Source organism: Lissotriton helveticus, chromosome 2_1 (assembly GCF_964261635.1).
Source record: "Lissotriton helveticus chromosome 2_1, aLisHel1.1, whole genome shotgun sequence".
NCBI lineage: Eukaryota > Metazoa > Chordata > Amphibia > Caudata > Salamandridae > Lissotriton > Lissotriton helveticus.
Genome location: NC_136059.1, coordinates 1121353965 through 1121373591, shown reverse-complemented (window position 1 = coordinate 1121373591; position 19627 = coordinate 1121353965). Strand labels below are relative to the sequence as shown.

Genomic DNA, 19627 nt, shown 5'->3' with positions numbered 1-19627 from the left:
CGCACTAGAACGCGCCTCTGAGCCTCTAAGCCTCGACCCACAGGACTCAAGCTGGGAGCGATGACAGGTCTTGCCGATTGCAAGACACGCTCTCACCAGCGAGTCCACCGCAGTGGGGAGGCTGTGGTTCCAAAACAGTTGCAGGCGCTATGTGGCTATGTCCGTGGCAAGCAGCAAAGAGCAAGAGAGACGCTGTGAGTGGCACCCGCGAAGCGGGTGTCGCGAAAGGTAATGAGGCCGGGAGGCGGTGGGCGTGGCCGCCGGGGGAAGAGGCACCAGCTGGGCTGACTGCGGAATGCTGGTCCTCGCAGTCCCCCGGTCAGTGCCCTCCGCACTAGAACGCGCCTCTAAGCCTCGACCCACAGGACTCAAGCTGGGAGCGATGACAGGTCTTGCCGATTGCAAGACACGCTCTCACCAGCGAGTCCACCGCAGTGGGGAGGCTGTGGTTCCAAAACAGTTGCAGGCGCTATGTGGCTATGTCCGTGGCAAGCAGCAAAGAGCAAGAGAGACGCTGTGAGTGGCACCCGCGAAGCGGGTGTCGCGAAAGGTAATGAGGCCGGGAGGCGGTGGGCGTGGCCGCCGGGGGAAGAGGCACCAGCTGGGCTGACTGCGGAATGCTGGTCCTCGCAGTCCCCCGGTCAGTGCCCTCCGCACTAGAACGCGCCTCTGAGCCTCTAAGCCTCGACCCACAGGACTCAAGCTGGGAGCGATGACAGGTCTTGCCGATTGCAAGACACGCTCTCACCAGCGAGTCCACCGCAGTGGGGAGGCTGTGGTTCCAAAACAGTTGCAGGCGCTATGTGGCTATGTCCGTGGCAAGCAGCAAAGAGCAAGAGAGACGCTGTGAGTGGCACCCGCGAAGCGGGTGTCGCGAAAGGTAATGAGGCCGGGAGGCGGTGGGCGTGGCCGCCGGGGGAAGAGGCACCAGCTGGGCTGACTGCGGAATGCTGGTCCTCGCAGTCCCCCGGTCGGTGCCCTCCGCACTAGAACGCGCCTCTGAGCCTCTAAGCCTCGACCCACAGGACTCAAGCTGGGAGCGATGACAGGTCTTGCCGATTGCAAGACACGCTCTCACCAGCGAGTCCACCGCAGTGGGGAGGCTGTGGTTCCAAAACAGTTGCAGGCGCTATGTGGCTATGTCCGTGGCAAGCAGTTGGGATCATTAGTTCTAAATAAAAACATATTTGAATCGGATTTCAGCATGAAAGAATGAAAAAACAAAGCCCCTCCTTCATTTAATAGAGAGCGAAGGTGAATGATAAAAGCGGACCAGAAATATAAAACTAATCCCATTTCTATTCACAAACTTCACTTTCATAGTTGCTGCAGCCACAAATGACCCCAAACTGGAGTAAATGTACTCCAGCTCACACCTGGAGTACGTCCAACAACTTGCATAGCCAAACACTGGTATGCATCACCCTCCAATAGAAAAAAATGGATACACCTAAATAAAAGCCAATAGGATCTATGGCTAATTTAAAGTAATTTATTTTAATTTGGTAAAAAAAATAGAAATATTAAATGTAATGGTATACATAAATAAAACACTTAGTTGATTATAAAATGTTAAACTTTGTTTTAATTTAAAATTGAGTATAAATTTACAAAACGAAATTAAATTCAACAAATTCTATCAGTAACTTAATATGTTTTAACTGCATAAAAAATAGATATATTTAATACATTAGGTTGGATTTTGTCTTACGCAAATTTTAGTAAAATGATTTTAATTAAAAATTTTCAAAATAAATATGGATTTAAAAAATACATTAAATAATGCTCTGGCACTTTAATTTTGTACTAAATTTGCAATAAATAGTTTAATTTAAATTGCATTAGGATTTAAATGAAAATATTTAACTAATTTCTTTTAAGTATAATAAACTTTAAAAGTTTTCCTTATGCATTCCTATTGAAAGATCTCCGGCTACGTGTGAACAGTCGACCCTTTTGAGTAACTTTACTACTTCTGGCTGTTCACCATTTATTTACGAGTGCAAAGTTACTCAAAAGGATAAATGTACTTGCAGTAAACCTACCCGTGTAACTGTATCTATATAAATAGGGTCTTCCTTTATGTTTGTCTCGCCTACATCCCCAGAGTTTACATATGCTTGTCGCGCTTCTCGCCGTTTAAAAGCTTTACATTTAAGACAACACAAATACATGTATCTACCACTAGATGGCATCAAATCACAACTATTCAGAACTCCGGGACAAAATTTCGCATTCATGTCTGAGTCCGAGTGAATGCCCTGCACGGGTTCGCTCTGATTTGGAATTCCCTTAGAGACAGCGCGCTACGTTCTAGGGTTTGTGCACTTGTAACTGTGCAACTTTACCAGAGCTCAGCAACTCATTTTTGCACACTCCTTTTAAACTACAAAAATAAAGCCGAAATGGAAAACTAAATACGCTGCTTCAAGCCACTGAAGTATTTATTTTCTACCAAAGGCAAGACATATTTTAGAAGTTATACTGATGAGATGAAATTGAGTGGTACATTTGTTATTTTGTGGTACTCCGCACTTCCAATCTTGAAGTAAGTATTTTCATATCAGTTACTTCAGAGACATTAAAGATAGTGGCGGAAGGCCCGCGGAACAGATAAAGTAAGTAGGTGGTGGCAATTAAATGGGTGGATCGCGAGCAGTAGACGGAGAAGAGACAGATATAGGCACATAGCGTGAGACAGCTGGGTAGAGAGTAACAGAGAGGCAGTCAGAAGAACAGACAGACAGACAGACAGACCAGAGGAGTACAGTTAGCTAGGGCGGAAATCGTGTTTATGTGTTAGAATGGGAGGAACGGGTTGGTTAATAGATTACCTTAACTCAGAGGTCTTCAAACTTTTATAGGTTGAGCCCCCCCCAGCTGAATTTTTTTAGATGTTGCCCCCCCCCCCCACCACCACCACCACCACCACCTGACAGAAATTTCTGGAATCTGGTACACTACATAATCGACTGCCACATGCATATCACGGGCCATATTCGGCAAATAATGTTTTACATAATTAGAGTGTTTAGTAAACTGCAGGTTTGTGAATGGGTGTGGTGAAATGACAGAGGCTTATTACACAGCCCAAAACCCAATTTTCCAAGATAAAATGTGCGCAAATTCTTTTTACTAGAATGCTTTGTTTAACACACGACCTAGATTAATAACAACACCACCAACATAAATGTGTGGACCCGTTTTGATCTAAAATTGCATGAAACAAAAACATTTCTCTGCAAATAGTAATAGACTCTCTCATATCAATGACATTAAAAAGAAATTAAACAAAACAGTATTTACAAGAATCTGTTTAGGATATATTCCCGGCCATCAGGGCAAAAACAGAGCTGCCTCTATCAAGGGAACCCCTGAAAGGCAGGATTGCAGTGCATGTAAATATGTCCTTTTGTAATTTAGGACGAAAACCTTGATGGGGCTCGACATGCCCATACTTGTGTACAGGGGCGCAACTAGACCCAAACTTTGAGGGGGGTCTAACACTCCCATCCAGGGCTGGCCCTAGCACTGGTTGCACATAGTGCAACAGTCTGTTTCCCCCCCCCATTTCCTCCTTCTCCATGAATTTCCTCACTACCACTCATCAACAATGTCCATTTTTTTATTGCGCTACTCATAGTTTACCCACACTCTGATCTGCATGGTACACGTTCTTTGTAGCAGGCACGATAAACCTCTGCGCTGTGTGGGTGTCAGGAGTACCCATGTGAGTGCACGTTGAGCGCTGCGAGAGTGTGGGAGTAGGGTAAGAGGAGTGACTGCAGGGTGAGTTGGGTGACCATATGAAATTGTGTGCGGATGTAGGTGCAGAGTGGGACAAATGAATGTATGGTTAGTGATGGTCTTATTTGAGTGAGTATGCACATTGAGCAGTAAGGGGAACATGTGAGTGATGTGTTTCATGAGTGCAGGGTGAGTAGTGTGCGTGACTGCAGGGTGAGGTACAGGGTGAACGGCACAAGTGCATTGTGAGTGCCGAGTGATTACTGTGAGGGCAGGGTGAGCGGGTGATCGGAATGAGTGCGTGGTGATCAGAGTCAGTGCGTGGTGATCAGAGTCAGTGCATGGTGATCAGAGTCAGCGCATGGTGATCAGAGTCAATGCATGGTGATCACTGTGAGTGCAGGGTGAGCGGGTGAATGGTGAGCGTGCATGGTGATCAGTGTGAGTGTATTGTGATCACTTTGAGTGCAGGGTGAGAGGGTGATCGGTGTGAGTGTATTGTGATCGCTTTGAGTGCAGGGTGAGAGGGTGATCGGTGTGAGTGCATGGTGATCAGTGTGAGTGCATGGTGATCAGTGTGAGTGCAGGGTGAGCGTGAAAGTGAAGGGCGAGAATGAGGAGTGAGTTGTCTGAATGCATGGGGCATTCCCAGACACTTGAACTAACTCAGCAAGTTATTGATGGCAGCGTAGGGTTTCAGATATGTTAAACTATTGCTGTTATGGCATTAACGAGAGATCAAGGTGGAGGAAATAAATGTGCTGATCTTGCAACAAACTTCCAGTTTTATGGTTAGGGTTGCCAACTCATTATTTTGATGGCCCAGTTGGTACAAACATAAACAGTCACCTAAAGCTGTATTGTCAGCACTTGTCTGCACATACTTTGAACAGCAAATATAAATAGTAGCACTTTTAATTGTGTTCTAGGGCTGCCTGTATAGTCCATTACAGATAATAAAATATAAAATGGAACAAAGACAGAAAAGTCACATTACAAATGTATTTATATTTATTTATAAGCATATTTGGTGTCAAGACAAGCAATTTGCAGGCTGTTTAAAAAAACACATGGCTATCTGGCATTTTCTTTTGGTAACTCAAAGTGTTGTGGCGCCTGCCTGTGTAAATGTAACAGAAATGTTGTCTCCTTTCTAAGAGCTTCCTCCCAGGACGGGGTTAAACTGGTAGAGCTGAAATGCTTCAGCTGCTTTAGGAGGCAGGATGTCTCCTTTGCTAAAACTGAAAGCAAGGAGCAGACCGTCATTTCATGGCAAGGAATCTCCTCTGCTATGAAATCGAACACAAAGGAACAGGACTGTCTGTTCATTTGCTTTCGTTTTTTTAGCAAAGGAGACCCTGCCTCCCACTGCAGCTGAAGCTTCAGGTCTACCAATTAACCCCCTCCTGGGAAGGTTAACACTTAGCTCTTTGCAAGACAAAAGTGCAAGTGGTGCCTTATCTATTCCCCCCTCCCCGCCCACACCCTCCTCCAGCCCTCAGTTACCAGAGCCCAATAAACAGATTCCCATTTGAAAGGGGTGAAGACCTGCATGCCTCAGGACAATAAAAGACTGAAAGGGAAGATCTTAGTGTGGAGTGCGTGCCCCCCCTGAGATGGTGTTGCGCCCCACAGGTTGAAGAACTCTGCCTTAACTCGTAGCTCACACAAGAAGTGGGAGGAGCTGGTTTAGTCCCTGAATTCCTCTTTTGGAGGTGGGGAGAGAACTTGTTGATTACCTGTGACAAGGTACAGGCTTGAGCAATGGGGAAGATGGTCCATTGCATCACCTCGTGTCATGCCGAGTCTGGTGGCTTAGTGAAGTAATGCGCCCACTGTAGGGGCCTGTGTTTGACCTCTTGTTCACAGGTTCAAATCCAGGCGGGCCACGCAGCCTTTCATCCACCTGCGATCATAAAATGAGTACCATTGATTTGGGTAACAATTAACATCTGTTATTCACCGCCAAGATGCCCTTGGGTGAACTTGTGCTGTACAACCTACTGAAAATCAACCCTGAAAAGACAGAAGTCCTGGTGATATCTACAGGAACATCACCCTGGGGTGATGGATACTGGCCACAAGAACTTGGTCCCACTCCAATACCAGCAGCAAATGTAAAAAGTCTCGGCATAAAAATTGACAGTGATCTGTCAATGTCTGCCCAGATTTCTACTGTAGTTGGCGTGTGTATCGGTCTAATTAGGCAATTACGCAAACTTGTCCCTCTCCTTTCTCAGTCGATGCTCCGCACGGTAGTGTCAGCCACGATTATATCACGATTGGACTATGGCAATGTCCTTTATTTAGGCCTGCCAAATAGTCTGATCAAGAAACTACAAGTGGTTATGAACGATGCAGCTCGCCTGATTTTTAAGCTTCCCAGGAAAGCTCATGCCTCCCCCCTATTACATACACTTCACTGGCTTCCGGTGAAGCAGAGGGTGGAATTCAAGAGCCTGTGTGTTGCACATAAGGCAATATACGGACAAGCACCAGTTTACATCAAGGATCGTCTGACGCGTTACAATCCGAAACGATCACTTAGATCCTCGGATGCTCAACTATTGGTTTGCCCTCGTTTCAAATTGGCAACAAAGGGTGGAAGATCTTTTTCCACACAAATTCCACAGTTGTGGAATAAGTTGCCAGATTTGCTTCGTAAGGAGGCCAATCTCCTACAGTTCAGAAAACAACTGAAAACAACATTATTCAGGGAAGCTTTTGGCCTTTAATTATGAGATACCTTATTTCTTTGCTAGCCTGGAAAATTGGTTGTGTTTCTTGGTCTGAAAGCGTCTTGAGACCGGTGGGTGAACTGGCGCTATACAAACTAAAGTAACAATAACAATAACAATAACAAATACACGTCCTGTGTGATGTGATGCAGGAACCTGTGCCTAGTGGACTGACCAGGTGTTCATCTCTGGGGAGTGGGCAACAAGGAACCAGCACCGTTGGGTGCCCTTGGCGGCCTTTCGGTTAAGGTGCTGCCAATGCTCTGATTTGATTTGAGGAGACCATTTTAGCAATAAAATACTTTATTGGATTCAACGAACCCGCTTCAGCATTGTACAAATTCTTTGGTGTATCATTTGAATTTCTCATTACAATAAAAGCTCAAGCAGGGTTGTTCAAGGAAATATAAATCTAAAGAATATTAAGGGAAAAGATATCCAGCTTCACAAGTAGTTACATGTCGTCATGATATTTATAGTGGAAACTCATGTTCTTCTGAGGATTTCTCCTGCCGTTTATGTGAGGGTTTCCTCTGTGTAGAGCTCTCAGATACAACAGTTCCATAAAGCTTGTATTACTATGAGGCAAGTTTTGCGCCAGCAGGTGTCCGAAGACTGGGTATCTAATCCTTAATAGAAGAGTGCTCCAAAAGTGGCCTGCTTGAACCGTGGATACTCTGCCCAGGACTGGCATTTCTTTTAGTAGGTTTGAATATTACAGACCAGCTGACCTCAGGGCTCTCTCTCATTAGGATTCATGAGGCAAATCTCCCGGATTCTGTCCCAGAATTTATTGAGGCCCTCACTGATATCTTAATAGGCACCTGGTCAAAGCCCTCTTCTTGCCCACTGGTGAATATGCAGGCAGGTGGCTAGACTATACAGACCGACACCGTATTGCCCCGGATTTCCTCACTAAAGATCCTACTCCAAAGATTATGATTGTTCATACTTCGACCAGCAAAGTGAACCCAATTTCATTCTTTCATTCATTCTCCCATGATTCCTCCGGCTAGGGAGTTAAAGGGACTTAAGGCAACGTGGAAACGCACATTTTCTTCAACCAGCCCAGCTTTGAGATTGGTTAAAGCAGTCTGCTTATTGGGCTGATATGTGCCTGCCCTCTGAGACACGGCCAGCAAGATCTTGCAGGTATTCCAGAAGACCATAGATACACACTGCCTCAAACCATTCAGGGTGGTCAACATGCGGCCAAACATGTGGTTTGTGCTGGTCTTGATTCTACTGATTGCCTTGGTTGGACGATTGGCAACAATGTGGTGCTTCATCAGCATGCATGAATGCTTTCCCCAACGTTCTCTATATACTTATAAGCCTCTCTCATGGATATGTCTTTCGATGGTTCATGCCTGTTTCAACAAAAAAGGCTGGAACATTTCATAGACAGTAGAGCCGCTGCACACTCCCTGAATGATTTGACTCCTGCCAAACAGTTTCTTCCCCAGTTAGGACATTCTGACTCTAGTCTAGGGGCTGGCATATAGGTAACTTAAGTCTCCCCACCCATGGCTACAGTCACCCCACTCTTTTCAAGGACAGGGACATGGATCTGAAAGGCAACATGTAGGCCTATAAAGACATTACAGCTCTTCCCCTGCAGCGACTGCTACCAAGGCAGTTCAGCTTGCCATTAGTGGCACACAACCATCCTGTGGCAAGTAGGATCCAACATTTTCTCCCAGGGTGGCGATCCATCACTTTTAACAGATGGGTCCTTCAAATTGTTTAGCATGGCTATGCCCCAACCTTTCTTTCTGCTCTGGCATCTCTTCCCCTGACATCAGAGCGAATCTCAGAGGAACACCTGTCCATTCTGTTGTAAGAGGTGTGAGTTTTACTTTCCAAAGGAACCATCAAATTAGTGCCAGACTCGGAAATTTGGGATGGTTGCTTCTATCTCTATTTCCTTGTGCTGAAGAAGGGTGGGGGCTTTCGGTGCCGTCTTGTAGAAGGGCAAGTTCAAAAAATGCATGCTGACCCAGATTCTGTCTACTGTTCTGTAGACAGACAAACTGTTCTGTAGATTTTGTCCAAGAGACTGGATGGTGTCCTTGCACTTGCGGGACTCGTATATTCATATACTCGCCCTGGAGTACCACTGACGTTACCTGTGGTTCAAGGTGGGTCAGGAGCATTTTTAGTTTGTAGTACTACTCTTCGGCCTCACTAGTGCCCCTCAAGTGTTCGCCAAAGAGATAGTGGTGTCGCCGACCATCTTCGGAGGTTGGGATTACCAGTTTTCCCCCACCTCAATGACCCGCTGTTAAGGAAGACTCGCCACAGTCAGTCGTTACTCCTGACATCATTGGAGTTCACAATCAACTAACCGAAGTAGCATCTGACTCCTTCGTAGGGTCTTTCTTTCATTGTAACTGTCCTGGATATGGTAGCGGTCAGGGCCTTCCTTCTATTACAGTAAGTTCTGTTCATTAGGGCTATAATCCTGATATTTCAGCCTCTATCTTGGATCTCTGAGTGAGCAGCTCTGAGGCTTCTTGGCCTTTTAGCCTGCTGCATCCTCCTTGTTGATTATGCCAGGTGGCATATGCGGGCTCTGTAATGGAATCTTAAGTTAGAATGGGCCCAACACCAAGGATACTTATCAGAGGCCATACATTTTTGGAGGGGAGTGCATACAATCTGCAGTGGTGGCTGCTTCACCGCATTTGAACCAGAGGCAGGCCACTCACCCTTCAGCACCCAGAGCAATTGGAGGTAATTGATTCATCACTGCTGGGCTGGTGAGACAATCTGGGGGAGGTGAAGATCAAAAGGACTGTGGTGTCCGGCAGAATCCCAGAACCTTATGAAGTAGTTGGAGTTGCAGACCATTTGTCTGGCATTGAAGGCCTTCCTGCCATCCATCAAAGAAAGGCTAATGGTGGTTCCACTTCCATGTGCAGGGCCGGCCTTAGGCATGTGCAAGCTGTGCACCTGCACAGGGCCTCCAAACCCCAGGGGCCGCCATGCCAATATATATCCTTAATATATAATCCTCTGAGGATGGAAACATATTTGCGTGGCGGCCCCAGTGGCAGGGATTTGGCAGCCTCCGGCTCTGTTCCACTTCCAAACACCCTGACCCCCCCTCTTCACTGGCCTCCACGCCTCTTCCAGGGCCCTCTTCCGGGGCCCCCTACCTACGCTCCCTGCCCAGGGCCGCCATGAACCTAGAGCCGACCCTGCCATGTGGTACTGCAACAAGCGGCGCAGAGTGTGTTCCTGTGCCAATAGCCTCTGCACATGTGTAGTTGGTGGGAGCGTCGGGGCATTTCCATGATTGTTAACCACCTGGCGGTATCCTTTGATGCCGTAGCAGACAAGCTCAGCTGTCTATGTCTTAGGAATTGCAAATGATCCAGGTGGATAGTTATCATCCGGCTGTGCGGAGAACCCTGTTGAGACCTTTTTGCCACAGACGAAAACACGCAATGTCAAATGTTTTTCATGTTGGAGGTTTGGCAAAGAGACTTGCTAGGAAATGCTTACCAGCTGGAGTGAAATATGGGACTCCTGTACACCTTTCCACCTCTGCCTTTTTGCCCAGAATATTGAAATAGATCAGGAGTGACTGGGGCAAAGTCATCCTAGTGACTGCAGATTGAGTCAGGCGAATGTGGTACCCAAAACGTCTGGGCATGAGCATCTGCCCTCAAAGCTGGCTTCCAGTTTGAGAGTATTGTCTTTAGCAGCAGCGTGGACGGGTCCTTCACCTGAACCTGTGCAATCAACTCCTCCATGTGCAGCTTGTACATTTATCGTACCAAAGACGATCCCCTTTTTGTAGAGAAGGTGGTGCAGCCGAGGGCACTGTTCAGGTGGACATTTCTCTGCATTAAGATTTGCTATACTCTGGCCCAGAAGCAGCCTCTTGAAAATCTTAGAGTTCATTCCACCAGAGCCTCTTCTTTATATTTTCCAGGCTATTACAATGATCTCAGTGCACAAATTCATCAAGCGTTCCTGCCTTGACAGCCAGGTCCGGAGGAAAGGGCATTTTGCCCTTTCTGTCCTGCAGAACTTTATGATCTGAGCCCACGCCACTTACCCTCCACCTTGAGATAATACTGTTTTGGAATATATTCTGAGGCAATGAACCTGCAGTTAAAGGTATCCATCACAAGCACAAGTTACTTACTTTCTGGAACACTATTTCTGGTGGATACTCTAACCGCAGATTCCTAACTGTTCTCCTTCCTCCCGATTCTTTCAAACTGCCTCTTTTTAACATCTAAAAGGTCCCAAGTAAGAAATCTGCGTCCTGGTACCACCAACTGCTCGGGCTCCAGTTCTGAGGGCACGGAAGGGGCAAGCAAGAAACTGACTTCAGCATGCTGGATTGGGGCTTCTAAGCAGCTCTGTTTCTTCCCTTCTGTGGTGGTATGTACCCATTGCGGAGCCGTACTGCCACCTAGCAGCATACAAGGTCATTGCTATGAAAGCTTTCCTGATCCAGTTTGGCATCTGGGGAGTCCTCTAAGGTGAAGAATTTGTGGTGAGATGGAGTATCCACCAGAAAGAATGTTGCTGTTCAGTCCAGTAACATGTGTTCCTCTACTGACCTCAAGCAGCAACACACAAATGTAAGGATCATCGAAGAACTATTCAAGGCAATCTGTGGAAAGGAGCTAGACTTGTGTCAGTCAATTCACACTAACCCAGACCTCACCACTGCATCTACTTATACAGGCCCTCCCCATGACTTGCCAACAGTTTTCCATTTAAATCCTGTAGTTGACTCCCGTACAGGAGTTCATTAATAGTAATGTGGGGTCCCAGTAACATGCAGAACCTGGGGAATTACAGCAGAATAGAGACAAAGGGTTTGCCATGAAAGGAGTAATTAATTTCTATGAGTAAAGTCTGTCCACAACGTTTTAGGACTATCAATTAATGATACGTAAAAACACACTACTGACAAACATTACAAATGACACCAACATTGTTTACTTGAAAAATATGAATGGCAGATATATTGGAAAGTCATATAACATATGTGCTAATACATCGAAAAATTATCAAAGGATCAGACTACATACAGACTGTGAACAATGTTTGTGACATATATAAATGTGCCTCATAAATAACACAGGTGCTAACACAATAGACAATGAAAAACATTCAACACAGTAGACATATATGACGAAATTTGCTTTTGTATCTACATACAATAGATGACCCTACAGAGACTTGATTTTCATCCTAGCATGAGCATGTCTATTTGGGCGTGGTACGCTTATTCATATCATGTTGACGTTTCGACCCCCAGAGAACGAGTGTGGTTAGGCAACATCACCATGGGGTCTTCATCAGGACTAGAAACACGATAGTGTACAGCCTGCATGGTAAGGAAATTGTATACTTAGTGTCAGTGTGTGTTAATAAGCAAAACGCCGTTGTGCAAGGTGAGCAATACAAAATTAGTCTCACCTGCTGTGCAAGTTTCTCAAGAAAGAAGCAATCCACGTGTTATCTTCTTTTATTAGTCACTACCTGCGTTGTGAGAAATAACAAGTGCTTACTAGAATGCGCAAGGTGGAGCCCAAACACTATGGCCCATAGGGTAAGTATGGTTGGTGAAAAGGTCAATTACTGAAAAAACTCTGTACCTTAATGTGCGGATGGAAAATTCAAATCCGCTTCGATTATCAGGAAGGAGCCAAATCTGTGCTTCCTCTATAGAGGGTCCCCTTTATATGGTCATCCAAGATCCTGGAGCACAAAGTGCTTTCTAGGTTCCTTTAGTGGAATCAAAGAAGGATTCAAAATTAGTTGAATGGATTTATGAAAGCATGCTAAAAACCTCCTTTGATACCAGTAAAGGAACCTAGGAACCGGATTTGAATTCGTATTGTGCCGTTCTCAAGAATACATAAAAGATACATGTAGGGTCAAGTGGGTCAACCACTTAAAACATTTATACCACAGGAATGAATTCGCATGAATGCATTAAGCACGCTAGCACAAGCTACCAATCATCTAGCATTTAGCAAGAACATCTAACCAACAGTCCTATGACCTGAAGTGGAGCCAGACCCCAAACTGAGGCCGTGAACCTTAGTTATTACCTGTGAACATGTTCCAGGCAGAGCCCAAAGTATGGGCTTCATCCTAAACAAGCATTGGCATAGCCAATAGGTCTCGCTTTTGGGACCTTATAAGTATTTAGTTATGCAGCACAATATCGTCGGTGCAACAACATCAACTGTTGCATGGCTAAACACTTATAAGGTCCGAAAGGCGAGACCTATTGGCTATGCCAATGCTTGGGACAGCAAAAAACAGGCATTGGGTTTGGAACTGTGACATCGTTTCAGTCCAGAGAAGTTAAACCAAAGCTGGCCAGTTTCACTGGTTCATGCATGAGTAGCTTATCCAGTGTGTAATTTTGCATTGCGTTCTGAGGCTTGCAGTCCTGTTTGTCCCATTTTAAAGTGAAGACTACAAGTCAAAGAATGCAATATAAACACCTGGTCTGGATAATCTACTCACGCATAGACCTGTTATACTTGTAAGCTATGGTTATATAGACCTTGTTGTGAGGTGTTAATACTGGGACTTGTTTCAGAAGCAAACCACTTCTCTGGACTTTTTGAAACGTCTTCAAATGGGAATGCTCTTTGGTTTTCTAGGTAAAAATCTTCCTACTAACATGCTGGAAGTTAGCCTGAGTGGAGACTTATATGACTCAGTGAGTTAAGCACCTGATGGAGAGATCTTTGTTTAGCCTGGAGGTCAGAGGTTCTAATCCTAGTAAAAGAGGTCGGTCGGTTAATGTTCCAGCATCATGGGGTTGCGTTGTGGGTACAAGTTTAGTCATAGCAAGATAGCTCAGTAGGTTACTGTGCCTGTTGCAGAGATGTGTGTGTGAACGAAAGGTTGCATGTTTGAATGTTGAATCCCAATAGGATAGTTAAGTGTTGACAACTTTTTATAAAAACTGAATTGTCCCCATTTCATATAGCAATGTGTAAAAAAAAGGATTTTCTTGTGACATCGGTGCTCAGGAGAAAACAGCATCACTGTTGTACTTGAGTTTGATTTTTATTGTTACAGGACCAGTACATGCCCCGGAATTGATTTCTAAAGGCAGCTTGCAGACCCCAACAACCTCAATGACACACTCAGTCTGAGCCAGGGCTCGCTTTTTGGAATCTCTCCATGTGACTTGTCTTTCTCTGGCCCTGCCCACAGTCAGAGCCCTGAGGAGCGCGGAGATCTGCGTGCAAGTAACATGCAGTTTTCTTGCCACACTATCCTTTACAAATGTCAACACATCCTGTATTGGAATAGCGCTGTGATGCCACAACAATGATAGAAAGTGCTATGCAATCAAATGAACACCACAGAGTGGGATGGCGCGCTAAAAGTTAAAATAAAAATAAAAGCCTTGGCTGCGCGGCTGCGAAAGAGACGCGGCCAGGAAAGTGAAACCGCGAAAGTGAGGGTGCCCGCGAGATGGCGCCTGTGCTCGTAAGCACGCGCCAAGGCGCGTAATCGCAAGCTCTAGGCCACCACCAAATGCGTGTGGTAGCATTTTCTGAAGCCCTTACTAAAAGTCTCGCCAGACAGCGCTTGCGCTGGCTCAGGCGAGACATAAAGAACTATTTAATGTAGCACTTGTGGCTGCCCTGGGATTCTAATTATGCCACAGCAAGTTGACACTGTCCTATTTACCTGGGGGTCGAATGATAAGGTGGGGTCAATTAAGACTCCAATATTCCTGGCGGTAAGAGTGGGACGGGGGCATTCTCCCAGAGACGGGGGCCACCAGTCTTTTGACCAAAGATCTTGGCTCCCTCCAAAGACCATGATTTCAGTCTTTCTGCCGTTTAGTTTAAGGAAATTACGGACCATCCAACGGGAGACTGCTTCCATACATGCTCTGAAATTGGAGGCAACATCACTAGCTGGCTGGGTGATAGATACCAAGATCTGAGTGTCATCGGCGTACGATAACACATCAAGACCGAAGGATCTTACCACGTTTGCAAGTGGGGTAACATAGATGTTAAATAATAAGGGGCTCAATGATGAGCCCTGAGGAACTCCACATTGCACTTCCTGAGAGCCGGAGAGGAAATCGCCCATTTTAACTCTTTGTTCCCTATGATGGAGAAAAGAGGAGAGCAAACTGAGGGCAGAAACCTCTAAACCGATTTCCTTAAGCCTGGAAATCAGGATTGAGGGGGACAGGGTGTCAAAAGCTGCTGTGAGGTCTAATAACACTAGACACAGAGGGGGTTATAAGTTGGTTGCACATGCTGGGTTCACCACGGGATCTAGGGGAGTCGGCATTTTAGTTAAGAACTCCTTTTCCCTTAACATTCAGGCCACATGGTCGGGCCAGCGAGGCCGCTATATCGGGATATCAGGGCAGTGGGAAGGGGAAATAGTTACATTTATGTCCATCTATGTCCCGCCTGGTCTTCAAGCGGAAACCTTCCGCAACCTATGCACGATTTTCCTCACTTTGCAGCTAGGTCTCCTCGTGATGGGGAGAGACTTTAAAGCAGTGGTGGATGGGGAACTAGACAAACACCCGGCTCGAACACTGAGGCCGGCGCAGAGATGGCTCCCCGACTTCTTAGAAACGACAGGGCTTGTCGACGGGTGGAGGATAAGTAATCCGAGTGAGGTACATTACACCCATGTGTCCGCCGCGCATCACAGCCTGCCCAGAATAGATTATATACTCTTACCAGCGGCCCAGGCCGCCTCGTGCGTGAGGTGCGGCACCTGGGAAGAGGAGTTTCCGACCACTCCCTGATTTGGCTCCGGGTGGAGACTGGCCAAGCTGATGTAGGAAGAGTAGCCCCGATTAACCCGTGGCACTTGAAAGACCCTGCCACCAAGAAGGAAGTTGCTAAAATCACGGAAAGATATTTCCAAGTGAATAGTGGTACGGTGGACTCAGCACAGACCCTGTGGGAAGCATTTAAAACCGTGGTTCGTGGGGAGGTAGTGTCTCTGGTCGCCGGGAAAAAGAAGAAACGACAGGCAGAAATGGACAGAATGGAGAAGGAGGTGACGGGGTTGGCGGCGGAGGTGTCTCGGGCAACAACCCCAGAAGGTATGCACCGATTAAGGTTGTGCCAGGACGAATATAGGGGCCTCGCTAGGGATAGGGCCAGAGTGCAGAATGAAGAGACTCAAAGCAGGATCGATGAACATGGTGATAAAGCCGGCAAATTAATAGCGTGGCTTGAGAAGGGGGAGTTGGCGTTGCGGCTTGTGCCAGAGTTACAGGAGGGAAACTCCAGTATGATAAAGGACCCGCAGGCAATGGCAGACGAATTCTCGGAGTACTATTGGGGGGTATACACCACCGCCGGGAAATATTCGGAGGCTGACAACACTGAGATGATCAAGGACATCCAGATGCCCGCACTATCAGATGACAATCGGTAATACTTACATTCCCCACTCACTGATGACGAGATGGCACAGGCCATCAGAGGAGTGCACTCGGTAAAGGCCACGGGCCCAAACGGAATCCCTATTGAACTTTATAAGCTGAGTGCTAATAAATTAGCCCCCTTTTTTCGGTCCATGTTCGCGGAGAGTAAAGAGAGGGGTCAACTCCCATATGACCAGCGGGTGGCAAATATTGTGGTCATCCACAAAGCGGGTAAGCCCAAGACACTCCGTTCATCCTATAGGCCCATCTCATTACTAAATGCTGAACCTAAAGTTCTAGCGAAGTTGCTGGCCACACGACTTGTTAAAGTCATCACTACCTTGACACACCCGGACCAGTCCGGCTTCATGCCGCATCGGAACACTGCTCTTAATCTGAGAAAGGTTACACGGAGTATTGGGCAGGTCCTGGACGATCCAGGAACCAGCGGTGCTGGAGTCGCTCGATGCCACTATGGCATTTGATAGGGTCGAGTGGCCTTACTTGTTTGCAGTATTGGGGAAGATGGGCTTTGGACCAGAGTTCATTGATTGGGTGGGTCTATTATATGCCGCCCCCTCGCCAGAGTAGTGGTAAACAATCATAAGTCTGCTGACTTTCCCCTCGGCAGAGGCACGAGGCAAGGATGCCCATTGTCCCCTCTCGTGTTTGTTTTAGCGTTAGAGCCGCTCGCGGCGTGTGTTCGGTTGAACCGGTCGATCCGAGGACTGCGGTGGACGTTGGATTGGGAGGATAAAATTTCATTATACGCGGATGATATCCTGCTCTATCTCACCAATCCAAGGGGCTCCCTGATATGTTTTCTGGATGTGCTTGCCATATTCGGGAGGTATTCCGGGTTTGCAATCAACTGGTCGAAGTCAGTGCTCTTTGTCCTCGGAGGCGATCCGCCGGTGATCCCAGAAACCTGCCTGATACAAATCGAGCCGATAGGGTTTCGGTATCTCGGTATCTGTCACACTTGACCCGAAATTACGATATGCTAACAATCTGGGCCCCCCTATGGCCCGATTTAAAGGGGACGTGGCGCGATGGTGGGCACTTCCGCTCTCCCTCTTGGGCAGAGCAGTGCTCTTCAAGATGATGGCTCTTCCCCGATTCCTATTCGCGCTCCAGAACGTGATGGACCCCGTACCGGTGTCCTATTTCAGGGACATAGAGGCCCTCCAGAGGCAGCTTCTTTGGGACGGTAGGCCTCATATAGCTTTCTCCAAGCTCACCCTCCCCTGGTATAATGGAGGGATAGGGTTGCCAGACCTACGGAAATATTACTGGGCCTCCCAGTTGGCAGCAGTGAATCACATCATATACGGGGCCCCAGTGGACCCCGGGTATGCTATGGACCGCTAGCAGGTGCTGGGGGGGATTTCACCAGGGCACTGTATGCCACTTGCACTTGCAGTACAGGTGTGGCACGCGGCCAATAGACATTTCAAGTGGGAGGGGAGACTGACGCTTGCCACCCCATTATGGAGCTCGAAGAGATTACGAAGCCTATGGAAGTCCAAGGGGTTCGACAAGTGGAAACTCATTGGGTTCACACAGATCAAGGACGTCTGGGGGAAAGACACAGTACACATGTTTGATTCCCTCAAGCAGCAGTATCACCTTAATGATAGGGAGCACTTCCGTTATCTCCAGATCAGACATGCACTACTCACACACATCCCCATGGACACGCCACATCCTGACGCTCCCCCCCTTGAAGACCGGGTGTTAGATGGTCTTCTCCCGGAGAGGACCATCTCCTTAATATATAAAAAACTTATCAATAACATGGCGGACCCGCTAGCACTAATCAGGACACAATGGAGTGCAGATGGGGTGGAGTTAGGCAACGAGGATTGGCGGGAGGCGGTCTCCTCTCCGCGTGTAGTGGCAATATAGATGAGGCTCAGATTAGTGCAGTTAAAGATTCTTCACAGGTCGTACGTCACAGGGCCTCGTCTGGTTCGAATGGGTAGATCAGAAAGTGGGGAATGTCGCAGGGGGTGCGGAGAACCTGGAACTTTCATGCATATTTTGTAGCACTGTAGGGAGGTACAAGCTTATTGGGTAGAGATCCATGATAGGCTGTGGAATGTCCTGGGGGGTGGGGCTACGGCCAGAGGCTCGTAGGTGTATCTTAAATGTTTGGGAACCCACGGATCTGTGTGTGTATAAGAGACAGTGGGTAAAGTTAGCATGTATGGTAGCCAAGCGCAACATTGCTCAGCTGTGGGGAGCTAGACAGTCACCCAGGGTTGGGAAATGGGCGGAGGACAAGGACTGGTGCATGTTCAGAGAGAGGTCGGTCTACGTTTCAAGAGGTTGTCCCAAAAAGTGGGGTACGGTCTGGGTTGACTGGAATCAATACCGTGGAGACATCTGTACTCCCCCGATCTGTCTGGAAGAAGAGGAGGCGCATGAATCCCCGTGATCCCTTGATCATCATCTTGTATGTATTGTTTGAAGTATGGACCTGTATATTGGACGAATGTGTGATTGGCCAAGTCACCTGATGTTTTTCTTTTATTAAATTGTTAATAAAAATAATTTAAAAAAAATAATACAGTAGATGACCCTACAGAGACTTGATTTTCATTGTATCATGAGTATGTCTACTTGGGCGTGGTACGCTTAATCATATCACGTTGACGTTTCGACCCCCAGAAAATGAGTGTAGTTAGGCAACATCACCATGCGGTCTTCATCCGGACTAGAAACACGATAGTGTACAGCCTGCATGGTAAGGAAATTGTATGCTTAGTGTCAGTGTGTTTAAATAAGCTAAAACCGTTGTGCAAGGTGAGCAATACAGAATTAGTCTCACTTGCTGTGCAAGTTTCCCAAGAAAGAAGGACTCTGCGTGTTATCTTCTTTTATTAGTCACTACCTGCTTTGTGAGAAATAACAAGTGCTTACAAGAATGCACAAGGTGGAATCCAAACACTATGGCCCATAGGGTAAGTATGGTTGGTGAAAAGGTCAATTACTGAAAAAACTCTGTACCTTACCGTGCGGATGGAAAATTCAAATCTGCTTCGATTATCATGAAAGGGCCAAATCTGTGCTTCCTCTATAGGGGCTCTCCTTTATATGGTCATCCAAGATCCTGGAGCACAAGGTGCTTTCTAGGTTCTTTTAGTGGAATCAAAGAAGGATTCAAAATTAGTTGAATGGATTTGTGAAAGCATGTTAAAAACCTCCTTTGATACCAGTAAAGGAACCTAGGAACCTTATTTGAATTCGTATTGTGCAGTTATCAAGAATGCAAAAAAGGTACATATAGGGTCACTGAAGTGGGTCAACCACTTAAAACAATTATACCACAGGAATTAATTGGCATGAATGCATTAAGCACGCTAGCTCAAGCTACCCATCATGTAGCATGTAGCCAGAACATCTAACTAACAGTCCTATGACCTGAAGTGGAGTCAGAACCCTAACTGAGGCTGTGAACCTTAGTTATTACCCGTGAACATGTTCCAGGCAGAGCCCAAAGTATGGACTCCATCCTAAAAAACTATTTAATGTAGCACTTGTTTATGCCTTTCGTCCTTGCTCGTGACAAACATCTAAAATTGTGCCCTGCACAGAAAGGTGATCCTTCACGTTACAGAGCCATCTGCCTTCTTGTTGCAGTTGTCAACACATTTGGTCAAGTACTTGTGAACCACCTGCAGGGCTAATGAACTGATTCTCAGATTATTATAGATCC

The 19627-nt window shown here is 46.6% G+C and overlaps 1 protein-coding gene across 1 annotated transcript in view; it reads left to right on the top strand.

Annotated features, from left to right (window-relative positions):
- FOCAD (focadhesin) overlaps window positions 1-19627 on the top strand; it is a 1210644-nt gene that overhangs the window by 1052542 nt on the left and 138475 nt on the right. The window lies entirely within an intron of this gene.